The following is a 13,312-nucleotide window of genomic DNA, read 5'->3' as shown; positions in this document are numbered from 1 at the left end:
GTAACTCTTCTCCAGCTCCATGAAAATGCTCATGAGGAGGAATATACGCACCAGCTAAATTATAATTTGAATGATAATGAGGATCCACATAAGCCTCAGGTTCTTCATAAATATTTGCAGGCCTACCATGGAATGGCTCCTGTTGATAAGGCATAAACCTGGCAGGTGTCAATTGATTGTGTTTGTTATTTTGATCATCACTGCATTCTGGGATAGTTCTGTTTTTTTGTGAAACGTTTAGTTTCAAAGGTTGTTTGTGCAACTGAATTCCATTTAACAATTGGATAGCGTAGGCAACTGATACATGTTGCTTGAAAGTGACAAAGCCAAATCTCTGTTGACGTCCAGATTGTCGATCAATTGGAATTCTAACTTTTTTGAGAGGACCAGCTTGGAGGAAAAGTTCAAAAAGCATTTCTTCGGTGACTTTTTCATCCAAGTTTCCAACAAAAACTGTGCAAACATCTCTGTTCTCAGATTCCATTTTATTGTTATTGAGTACACAATTCAATTTAATAACTCAGCCAAATTATGTTTACAAAGAAACAATACTTCTAAAATAAATGTATAATTTGTACAGTAATATAAAAGGAAAAAATAGCATAAAAAATTTGGTACCATAAGTTTGTAATAATCAAAGTGCTACAGTACTCCAACTTGCCACATGTCTCAAAGTTACAAAAGTCTTTTCAAGAAGTTGAAAAATACAAAGCATATTATATAGCAAGTGGCTGCATTTACGGCGCCGTAAATACAGCAGTTCCATGCCTTTTTTTGTAATCTTTACGTCGCTTTTACTGCGCATGCGCGCTGTTGCTGGAAAAAAAGTGCGTATATAACTTCTAAATTCAATTGTTTTTGCCAAGTGAATCAGAGGCGCGTGTAATCTTTGTCTGGCTCGTACTCGCAAGGATATGAGTTCGATTCCACAAAAGGTAATTTTTTTTGAACTCAATTCTAACCCGAAGTGACTCAATCGTTAGGCTACGCATTTTTGTGGCCGTTCAGTTTAGTTTGTTTTTAGTTCTGACTATCACAACGAAAAAACAGTATATGACAAACATAACAGAGGTATAGAAAAAGGTAGAAGCGACAAAACGCGGACGTTATAGCGTGCATGATACCAAAGCAGGGCAATCAGTTTGAAATATGGCACGGTCGTAATCGTGGCGTCGTCGCAACACCTTAACAATTTTTTTAAAATTCAAAACAAAGAGAAAAAAAAGGCTAGTAAGTTTTTTTTCTTTTAACAATTAAAATGAGTAAAAAAAATTTCTAAACTTATAAAATTTTTAGGTGTTACAACCGTGTCATATTTTAAACTGATTGTCCTGCTTTGCTATCATACACGCTATAATGTCCGCGTTTTGTCGCTTCTACCTTTTTCTATATCTCTGTTACGTTTGTCAAATACTGTTTTTTCGTTGTGATGGTCAGAACTAAAAACAAACTAAACTGAACGGACACAAAAATATATAGCCTAACGATTGAGTCACTTCGGGTTAGAATTGAGTTAAAAAAAAATTACCTTTTGTGGAATCGAACTCATATCCTTTCGAGTACGAGCCAGACAAAGATCGCACGCGCCTCTGATTCACTTGGCAAAAACAATTGAATTTAGAAGTTATATATGCACTTTTTTTTCAGCAACAGCGCGCATGCGCAGTAAAAGCGACACAAAGATTAAAAAAAAGGCATGGAACGGCTGTATTTATGGCATCGTAAATGCAGCCACTTCCTATTATATAGGTACCTAGAGAACCTTACATTTTTGTGTGAAAAAGTGAATATTCGTGTTTCAAAACAATAGTTAGAAACGCTATGTTCAACCAAAAGAGTTAATTGGCCACTATACACAGGCGCCGAGTTTTCAAAATAGCTGGGCGGGCGAACACACTGTCACATCATAAAGGTTGTTTTGTGCGTTTTTCAAAAGGGCAATTTTGCTAGGTTGTTGGGCTAGCCTAGTTTTACATTTAAGTCTATGTCTCCTCTAACACGATTTGGAAACAAGTCATAATTTATTAAATAAATATAATTGATACGCAACAACGTCTGGTTCTGATAATTCAGTTCCGCAAATTTTTTGTGATTGGTATGTGCAGGTTGCGGGACGAAAACTTCAATACTGTGCTAGTTCCATAATTACATTACTATTGTTGATACAACACGATAACACACAGACAATACATCGGTGGGTTCATACGGTACGTTAAGTCGCTCCTAGCGTGTGCACTAGGGTGGGCCAAAATTGAGCGTTTTTCAAATTTATCTTTCAATCGCTTCAATAAATTGGTAAAAGTTGCCATTTTCTACATGGTTAACAATGGCAAAAAAATTTTTTTGAATAAAAAAGTTTTTAGGGTCCCGCAAACGCCCTAAAGTGCTCCAATTTTGTTAAATTTCGCAAAAAAACGACTTAAAACGCCAATTATACCATCTAAATTATCGCCAATCGTTCTTATATTTGACAAATATATGGAGCAACTTGACACTCAACATGTAAAAAAAAATTGATTAACATGGCTCAAATACTTAGTGAGATATTCATGTTTAAAGTTTTAAAATGTTCAGCCACATGGTGGCGCTATAATTTTATATTTCCTTTAATAACTGGTGACACACTGAAGCCACCGACATATACAAGGTATCAATGGAAAGGTAATTAGCACGGCTACACGATTGTGTATTGAACTTGGTCATGATAATGTTTGATGACGTCATTATGACGTAATATATTGGAAGTGGAGTTCATATGAACGATTCATTTGCCTTTTACAGTATATCGAATTCTTAAAGTACAACTTTTAGTGATATTTTCTTCCCAGTTTAAAGTAACATTTTCTTTTGGATGCAGGTGATCGGAAGTACGTGGTTTGTAATTATACACTTATACAGACAGTAAGTGATACTAATGCACAACACTATAAGTCAAGAAATCAGCCAAAATTTTTTTGGTTACTGGTTCAGATGCAGTAGCTGCAGATCGTTGGAATTTTCTAACTGCATCAATCACTTTATATGTGGGTCTGCTACTATTCGGCGAGTCCGATTCGGCGAGTCCGATTCGACTAGTCCGATTCGGCGAGTTCCCTATTCGGCGAGAGCCTTTTTCGGCGAGTGCCCTATTCGGCGAGTTTTTGAAATTTTTGAAAGGAAATTATCGGGTACCGTAGCCTAATTATAATTGCCGTTTTTACATAGTTTTAACGTCGCTAAACGTTGAAATTGTGCAGAAAGGAATAAAAATAAAATGTTTGAACTATTAAATTAAAATTCGTCATGTCAGTTCAGTTGTTTTTATTTCTGACCATCATATGAAAAACAATACACGTCAACATAGCAAAGGTGTAAAAAAGGTAGAAGCGACAAAACGCGAACGTTAAAACGTGCTTGTGACCGTAGTAAGTTATTGAGTTGAAAGAAACATACGCGCCGACTTCAGGGGGGGCCGGCGCCCCCCGTAAATTTATGGTTGAGGGGCAACAAAAATGGTGATGACAAGTGGTGTTTCAAAGATAAAACACTTCGCGAAGGAGATTTAGATAATTTAAACGGACTTAAAAAATGCGGAAAGCAAGAAAAGCCTACGTTGCTCTTGCCCGCAAAACAGCAGCTCGCATGGCTATCTCATACGGTATGGAAATTTCAAAGTAGATGGTAGAGTACTGCTGGAATAGTCACGTAACTATTCACTGCAATATTAAGTAAACCAGCTAAATTAGACGGCTTGACGCGCTATTTTCAACGAGATCTTCCCTCTGTGAGATCAATTATGATTCAACAGAACGCATTGTTTTTGCAATGTGTGAGAATTAAATCGAAAACCGATAAAAGAAAAGGTGTTTAATGGTCTTGGTCGCAGATATTGCCTGCATTAACGACGTCTCTTACCGCTATTATCACCTAGCTAACCTGACATCATTGTTTTATGCGGCCGCTAAGGTTTGACATCGACTTTAACGATCATGGAATGTTACGTAATAATAAGAACGATTATATCCTACACGCAAAAATAAAAAAATGATCTCTTTCTGTTTTGTCTCGTGAGCTTTGCATATTGCTCAACAAGTGCACAAAGTTTAGAATTGACAAGAAATCATTGAATTTGAAAATTAAGTTTGAATCACTGCAAATAAACGTATTCAAAACTTTCACTTAAGCCGACGCGATTTCACAATCCGTAATCTACGTCGACAATGATTTTTAGTGCGTTCATTTTGAAAATTGCTGAGCTGGAGACAACAGCTTGTCCCGTGTTAGTTGAACTTGTCTTTTTGAGGTGAAAATCACTTGCGAACATCTCGATCTTTACTCGAGTATAGCCTACTGTATTCAATAAAAGACTATAAAGACTTTCGATAAAAAACAGAAGAGAAAACACTTCGCCGTTGTCAACGCTTTGAAAGTAAGTAATTAGCGAAACGAGGTTAATAAAACTGATACCGGGTTTTCACTCTGCTTGAGATCATGATTTTTTGCGTTTTATTTCGATAACTTCACTGTCTTGATCGTTGTTGTTCACTCGCACGAAAAGGACATGAATCGGCTTGTTTTCCAACAGTTCCAATTATGAGCTAACAATATCAAAATTTTTATGACTAGGCGTACTGCGTGCGTAAAACTAATCCTTTCAAGCAGCGGTTCTAATAAATTCGGTTTGCGACCTATTTGTTAATATAAACACGACACTAAGCTTAATCAAAGACTATTTTAACCGAGTAAATAGCGCTATGGTTATGACGTTATCACCTTTCTCGCCCCCCAAGGTTTTTTGAAAAGTCGGCGCCTATGGAAAGAAATTTGGCACGGTCGCAACACCTTCAGAAAAATTTAAGATATGAAGGGAAAATAAAACAAAGAAAATGTTACAAAAAAATAAATAAATAAATCATGTTTATGTCTGTAAGTTAGCACTTTTGAATAGTTAAAATGATTAGTTTGGATCAACAAATGTGTGGCCTACAGCTTGGATTTAAAAGAAATTATCGGGTACCGTAGCCCAGTTATCCCAACCAGCAAAAATTTCCGTTTTTACATCGTTTTAACGTCGCTAACTGTTGAAATCGTGTAGAAAAGAGAACTTTGCTGACTAGGATACGTTGAAGCTGAGAAACATTCACAGAAGCCCTTCGAATTGTTCCAAGAACCCATTTAGCATAACATTTTATTTGTACATTGATTCAACGTCTGAATACATTATCTTAAAAATGCAACGTATCGTAGGGCTTCTGTGAATGTTTTTCAGTTTCAACGTATCCTAGTCAGCAAAGTTCTCTTTTCTACAGGATTTCAACGTTTAGCGACGTTAAAACGATAGGCCACACATTTGGTTAGCCTTTTCATTCTGTTACTACAATGGGTTCTCATTTGTTGATCCAAACTAATCATTTTAACTATTCAAAAGTACTAACTTATACACATAAGCATGATTTTTTTTGTAACATTTTCTTTGTTTTATTTTCCCTTCATATCTTAAATTTTTCTGAAGGTGTTGCGACCGTGCCAAATTTCTTTCAACTCAATAATTATGATACTTCGGTCACAAGCACGTTTTAACGTTCGCGTTTTGTCGCTTCTACCTTTTTCTACACCTTTGCTATGTCGACGTGTATTGTTTTTGATATGATGGTCAAAAATAAAAACAACTGAACTGACATGACGAATTTTAATTTAATAGTTCAAACATTTTATTTTTATTCCTTTCTGCACGATTTCAACGTTTAGCGACGTTAAAACTATGTAAAAACGGCAGTTGTAATTAGGCTAGGCATACGCGCCGACTTCCGGGGGGGCCGGCGCCCCCCGTAAATTTATGGTTGAGGGGCAACAAAAATGGTGATTACAAGTGGTGTTTTAAAGTTAAAACACTTCGCGAAAGAGATTTAGATAATTTAAACGGACTTAAAGAATGCCGAAAGCAAGAAAAGCCTGCGTTGCTCTTGCCCGCAAAACAGCAGCTGATCGCATGGCTTTCTCACACGGTATGGAAATTAAAAGCAGATGGTAGAGTAACTTACGCTGCTGGAATAGTCACGTAACTATTCACGGCAATATTCAGTAAACCAGCTAAATTAGACGCGCTATTTTCAACGAGGTCTTTCCGCTGTGAGACAATTATGATTCAACAGAACGCATTGTTTTCTTCGCAATGTGTGAGAATTAAATCGAAAACCGATAAAAAGAAAAGGTGTTTAATGGTCTTGGTCGCAGATATTGCCTGCATTAACGACGTCTCTTACCGCTATTATCACCTAGCCAACCTGACATTGTTTTATGCGGCCGCTAAGGTTTGACATCGACTTTAACGATCATGGAATGTTACGTAATAATAAGAACGATTATATCCTACACGCAAAAATAAAAAAATGATTTCTTAAAACAGCTCTTTCTGTTTTGTTTCGTGAGCTTTGCATATAGCTCAACAAGTGCATAAAGTTTAGAATTGACAAAAAATCATTGAATTTGAAAATTAAGTTTGAATCACTGCAAATAAACGTATTCAAAACTTTTACTTAGGCCGACGCGATTTCACAATCCGTAATCTACGTCGACAATGATTTTTAGTGCGTTCATTTTGAAAACTGCCGAGCTGGAGACAACAGCATGTCCTGTGTTAGTTGAACTTGCCTTTTTGAGGTGAAAATCACTTGCGAACATCTAGACCTTTACTCGAATATATATCCTACTGCCCTACTGTATTCAATAAAAGACTACAAAGACTTTTGATAAAAAACAGAAGAGAAAACACTTCGCCGTTGTTAACACTTTGAAAGTAAGTAATTAGCGAAACGAAGTTAATAAAACTGATAGCGGGTTTCCACTCTGCTTGAGATCATGATTTTTTGCGTTTTATTTCGATAACTTCACTGTCTTGATCGTTGTTGTTCACTCGCACGAAAAGGAAATGAATCGGCTTGTTTTCCAACAGTTCCAATTATGAGCTAACAATATCAACATTTTTATGACTATACGTAAAACTAATCCTTTCAAGCAGCGGTTCTAATAAACTCGGTTTGCGACCTATTTGTCAATATAAACAAGACACTAAGCTTAATCAAAGACTATTTTAATTGAGTAAAATAGCGTTACGGTTATGACGTCATCACCTTTCTCGCCCTAAGGTTTTATGAAAAGTCGGCGCCTATGAGGCTAGGGTACCCGATAATTTCCTTTTAAAAATTTCAAAAACTCGCCGAATAGGGCACTCGCCGAAAAAGGCTCTCGCCGAATAGGGAACTCGCCGAATCGGACTAGTCGAATCGGACTCGTCGAATCGGACTCGCCGAAACGGGCCATTCCGTTATATGTTGCTTGTAGCTGCTTTTCATTTTTTGGCTTTGTATGACCATGAAGAGATGTTGCCATGCCAAGTGCTCTTTCGGCACAATCATTTACCACTGACAGATTCTTGACAACAGATATGGTATATTGATAGTCTGGTGATTCAGGCCATTTAAACGCTGACAGTTTTTGCAACTCTTCATTGAAATGTAGAAGATCAAAAAGTCTTAATGTGTCGGCCCCAACAAAATCTTTCAATTGCTTATTGGAAAATGAAGAGCATTGTGGCATCTCCTGACTTTTTTGAAGAGGTTTTCCTTTGTATTTCAACAAAGCTGAGCGCATTGCTTCTTTGGTTGAGTTATCCACTGATGTATCGAAAAGAGCAAGACCTACCAGCCGTTCACTCAAGTACCAAGTGTGATCTTAAATCTTATCTAGAGCAGGTTGGACAATCTTTAAAAACTCATAGGGCAATATTCCTTTAGCACTGCAGATTTCCTCTAGTGCTTTGATGAAACCCAAGTCATTTGAGGGAGCTTTGGAAGCAAACATGCATGTTAGCCACGCTTTGGCATAGTAAACGCTGTAGAATGTTGTCAAACTCCGGAGTCTATGTCATGGGCAAAATATGGCTTAAGCATTGCTAACTTCATAACGTAGAGAACTTTAGACATTCATCTTGCATGATGGTACCGTAGGCAGACGGTGCCCGCAGCTTAAATGGCATATATTTTCGTGGAAGAATACCACCAAGATACACGTAGCAAAGTTGGGCCATTTCTAAATAATCATGCCTTAACACTGCATCATTTTCCAATCAACTTTTCAAAAATTGTTTAGCTTCTTCAATGTGGCGGAATAAAGTGCGTGAAAGTTTCTTCTTATCCAAGAGTTCGAGATTTTGTGTATCTGTATTAATATCATTCCAAGCAGAACACAGCTTCTTAAAAAGTGGTTCATAAGGTGATGTGGTCTTCTTCTTATCTCCAGTTGTAGACAATTTTCCGAGGACGGATTCACTTGCTGCACCACAAAGCAACTCGTAAACATGATCCCGGCAGCTAATTCCAACAGTGCATGGGATAAGGAAGTTTCCAAGCGTTTTACAATGCCAAAATTTTACACCAGTATTAACTGCGGTAGTGTCAAATAACTTACGCATGCGATTATTTTGTTTAGTTCTATGCCCTTTTCTATTAGCAGATTAAGAATTTTGCAGTGCTCTTCAGCTGCAGATCCATTTTTCACAGGTATTATTCCGAGTAATATCTCGTCTCCCTCAGAAGTGGTTGGTAGCTCGGCCACTCGCTCCTCCTTGTCAGCACAGTGAGTGAGAGCTTTGAATATTTTCCCGTCCCAGTGAAGTGTGAAAAAATCAGTAGCTGCAGCAAGTTCATTAGCTAAGACATTTCTTTCTGCTTCAGTAGAAAATTTTATCCACTTTCAGCGTAGGTCTACAGTATTTACAGAGAGAATTTTGTTATTAAGACTATTTTCTGCAGTCGCGGCACCTACCATTTCAAGCACTTGCCTGTTCGACATAGAATATTTGGCTGCCAGGCTGCAAACTTGGGGTGTAAGAACTTTCTTTTTCTTGGTTTCCGTTGTCTTGCTTGTTTTTGTCCACAAATCTCCCTCATAGGTTTGATCCAGATCATCTCCACTTTCTTCTGTAGAAGTACTGGATTAGGCTACAACAAATCTTGCGGAAGTGGTGTATCTAAAGCATCTTTAAGTTTACGTTTTATACCTTGATCTTGTCTCGTTTTCTTTCTTTTCATTTGCTCTTGAATATCTAAAGAACCCAAAGTGGCTTTTCGATTTTTACCCCGAATTGCTTTAAGATAATTCCAGTCCTCCATTTTCTTAGGGTTGGTAGACGTTCTCAAATCGTCTTCTACGTTTTTCTTAACAACCCATAGCGTCTTGCAGATCATCTAAAAATTTCTTTCTGTTTCTCATTCTTTTCCTTCTCTGTGTTTGCATTTTTTCAAATTTTCATACCGGTCTGTCAACTTCTTGACCATGTAAGTTATAGCATCTGTGGCTTTAAGACCGATTCCTGTTTTCTTCTACCATTGTTTAATATCTTCGACAACTAGAATTATTGCTTCTCGTTTCGGGGAAGTACCTTTCGATTCTTCTTGCTTAATTGTGTGATAACCATGGAAGTGAAGCAACACTTCCTTCCCACATGGAGAATACTTTCCAATAAATCCAAGTCTATGGACACCAGCGTTGAGATTTAGCAAAGGTGATTCTTCAATTAGCCATAGTTTTTTTTTTTGAATACATTTTATTTGATTAATTGCAGAAAGGCAATTTTAAATAGTATGACGTCGTAGTGACGTCATTAAATATTAGTTTGGCCAAGTTTAATACATGATCGCTTAGCCTTGCTAATTACCTTTCCATGGATACCTTGAATGTGTCGCTAGCTTCAGTGTGTCGCCAGTTACTAAAGTAAATATAAAACTACAGCGCCACCATGTGGTTAAAATTTTCAATATTCAAACATCTTCTCCACATGAATATCTCACAAGGTACTTGAGCCATATTTATCAAATTTTTTTAATATGCTGCGCATCCAGTTGCTTCATACGCGTATCAAATATGAGGAAGATTGGTGGTAATTTAGAAGGTCTTATTGGCGTTTTATGTCGTTTTTTTGCGAAATTTGACAAAACTGGAACACTTTGGGGCGTTTGCGGGACCCTTGAAAGTTTTTTAATCAAAAAAAATTTTTTACCATCGCTAATCATATAGAAAATGGCAACTTTTTCCAATTTATTGGAACGAAATTCCAAAGTCGGTTTTTTTGGCCCACCCTAGTGTGCACATATAAGAAACAAGATGTTGTAATGCAACGCAGAAGCGATTTTACGGCAATTCAGCTCCCGAGAAGCCATCTAGCGATAAACTGCGCTATTGAACCGAGCTGACATTGAATATTGAATCTACAATTAGAACAGTTACCGGTATATAACGAAGGAACTGAATTGCAGCTAATGACAATCAACGGTTTCATCTGGCCAAACCAACACGTGTGCAGTGTGCACAGTTTAATATCAGTGACGTAACAGATGCAACTGTGATGATTGGAGACGACAAAATAGAGCATTTTGTCAGCAGAGTTAATTGATAACGTCGTTTGAGAGAAAATTACTCTTTTGAAGAACAATGCTACAGTTTTTACACCGATTTAACATCTGGCGATGTTAAAACGATGTAAAAGCAGTGGAAATTGCGGTCAGACTTTTTACCGCAAATGAAGTTCCTCGCATGTTTGTGCAATTTACTTGATTTATAGCACTGGGCTACGAGTGGCAGAGGCAGAGTGGAGACAAACGGCGCGGCAGACACGTTTGCTTGTTTAACGGCGAATTAACGTTGTTTAACGTTTTATCAATGTAACAATGGCAATAATTGATGAAAACTAATAGCTTAATTAGTAGGCTAGGTCTAGTAGGGCCTATCATATGGCGACAAAACCCTGCGAACAAGGTAAGTAGGCTAGTATCAGAAGGTGGCAGATGGTTACAGAAATTCTGGGACTTAAATTGCATTAATTTTTTTTTTTTAATTCCTGAAATGTCCGGCAGGCGCGGCCCGCCCGCCCGCCAGGGACTCGGCGCTGGTGCCACTATATATACATTTTGTATTTTACAAAGAGCCGTAAATATAGGCAAAGGCTATAATTCCTCTGTACGTTAACAGCCTCAGATGGTAGACTATGGTCCTATCAAAAGCTACTGGGTCCAATATAGCCCAAGCAGCTGTGCTTCCCTGAGTGATGTCACACAAGCAGGATGGCATGCACTCAAGTGTATACTTTTTGCAAAATGGATGTTTGAGCATGCATCATTGCTATATAATAAAAGTAGGCTACGGTATATATAAAGAATGCCGAAAATATTAATTTTTTGAATATTTTTTTTAAAACTCTTTAAAAGAATTAAAACTAATTTACCAACACTTTAGACATATATAAGCTAGAAACCACTCTGGATTTAACATGTGAAAAATAAACTATAAATTACAAACATTTTTGGCCACACTTCGATTGAGTTAGGTACCTGGAAACAGAAGCTTGATAAATCTTACACCTAGGATAGTGATAAGTAATTCAATCTACCTTTTATTAATACCTAACGACTGCAAAATGAAATACCACCAAAAACACAGCTGTACAAGTGGAATAAGTACTAGCTTGCATAGGCCAATTGTAATTTACATTTATCCAAACATGCCAAATAAGGCCAATTTAAGATTCCTTTTGATTTGCAGAAAAACTTAAGGCTAGCCTAATAACAATTGTACACTTTTTTAACATTTCCAAGCTACTGATGAGCCACAACATTGATTGTTGAATATATGCACGGATGCTAGTTTGAATCTAATGCGTGTATAAACAGGAAAAGCTCCAGAACAGAACAAAAGAACACCAAACGTTAAACGAGGTTTTTGGTTGTCGCCTAATCAAAATGAAGAAAAAAGTGTTGCCAAAATCCGCCAAATACCTGCCACCACAAAAAATTCCAAACTGCATTCAATAACCATTTTTTCCTCATCACAATGCCTCTCCAACAAAGCATTGTTCACAAACCTTACATAGAATATTAGTGGCGTAACCAAGGGGGGGGGGGGGGGGGTTTGGGCGTTACAACCCCCCCTTTGGCACGCGTGTGACGTCACGATATTGAGAATGATGCTTTTAGTCTAAAAAAAAATTGCCTAATTTAAAACAAAATTGCATTAAAAGAGCGAGTTTTGCCAATACCAAACATTCAAACATCTCAGCCAGGAATTAGCAACAAGAAAACACAGAGACTTAGCTTTTTTTTCCGAAAAATGCCGAAGAAAACATGATCTTATCCTTTTGCTATGCTACCGGACAGCACCATTTTACAGGAATATTCGTACCCACATTTTTGTTGAAAATGCTCTCAGAATGCACCAAATTCAAAGTAATTTTTCAAAATTTTCTGGGGGAGGACCCCCAGCCGTTGGGTGGTCAAAACCCCCCTTTCAAAATTCCTGGCTACGCCACTGTAGAATATATATAACTATATGTACATACACAGGAATTTTTATTTTGCAAAACCTAAATTTCAGGGTAATTTTTATCCTGCTTTGATCTTCAGACCTTTCTTGACAAGAGTTTCAAAATTTCTCCAAACAAAATTTCCTGTCTGACGCCTTTGAAATTTTCCCTATGTTTGTTTTTTTCTTGTACATCTGGAGTAGTAGATAAAAAAACCTGAACCTGACCCAAAATAACATTAGCCTATAGGCTAACTGTTGCTCACAAAGGGGTCCAGATATTTCATTACCATACCGGTAGGCTACTTTAAATTATATTTTTAAGGGTAGATCACTGGCTCGCTCCTGCAATGAAAGCGACATAGCAGAATTCTAGAAAAAAGTAGAAGCGACAAAACGCGGATATTATAACGTGCATGATACTAAAACAGGACAATCAGTTTAAGATATAACGCGGTCGCAACACACCTTTGTAAGCTACAGTTTTAAAATATAGAAAAAAAAAAACATTAAGAGCAAGTGAAATCTTTCAAAAATTGATATGAACATAAATTTATTATTCATTTGCGTCAGACAAAGTTGTCCACATCCAAAACAAAATAACGAAATAATACAAAATGGACAGTTGCTGTGTTGATCGGCGTTGGTGTGTTATCAAAAGTGCTGATGGTCTTAGGGGTAACACTCATCGTGATGCGTTAGGTCATCATAAAGAGCAAAGTAGGCAAAGAAATCTTAGTGTAGGACGGTCTTCCCCGGACCCCGATGGTCCATGATGCACAACCAATAAAATATAGGCTATGCGGCACAACATGAAACACTGTAAGCTGCAAACCATATCGTGTCAAAACAGCTACGGTAATAGGTTATAAAATGGTAGAGTATTTGATCGCACGGGCCGTAGCCAGACCGCAGAGCAAGGGGGCCAACTTTTTTTTAGGAGGGGCCGAAAAAATTGAATCATTCTAATTGTAGCTGTTGC

This window comes from Aplidium turbinatum, chromosome 5, assembly GCF_918807975.1.
Source record: "Aplidium turbinatum chromosome 5, kaAplTurb1.1, whole genome shotgun sequence".
Lineage (NCBI taxonomy): Eukaryota > Metazoa > Chordata > Ascidiacea > Aplousobranchia > Polyclinidae > Aplidium > Aplidium turbinatum.
This window is presented reverse-complemented; position numbering follows the sequence as displayed.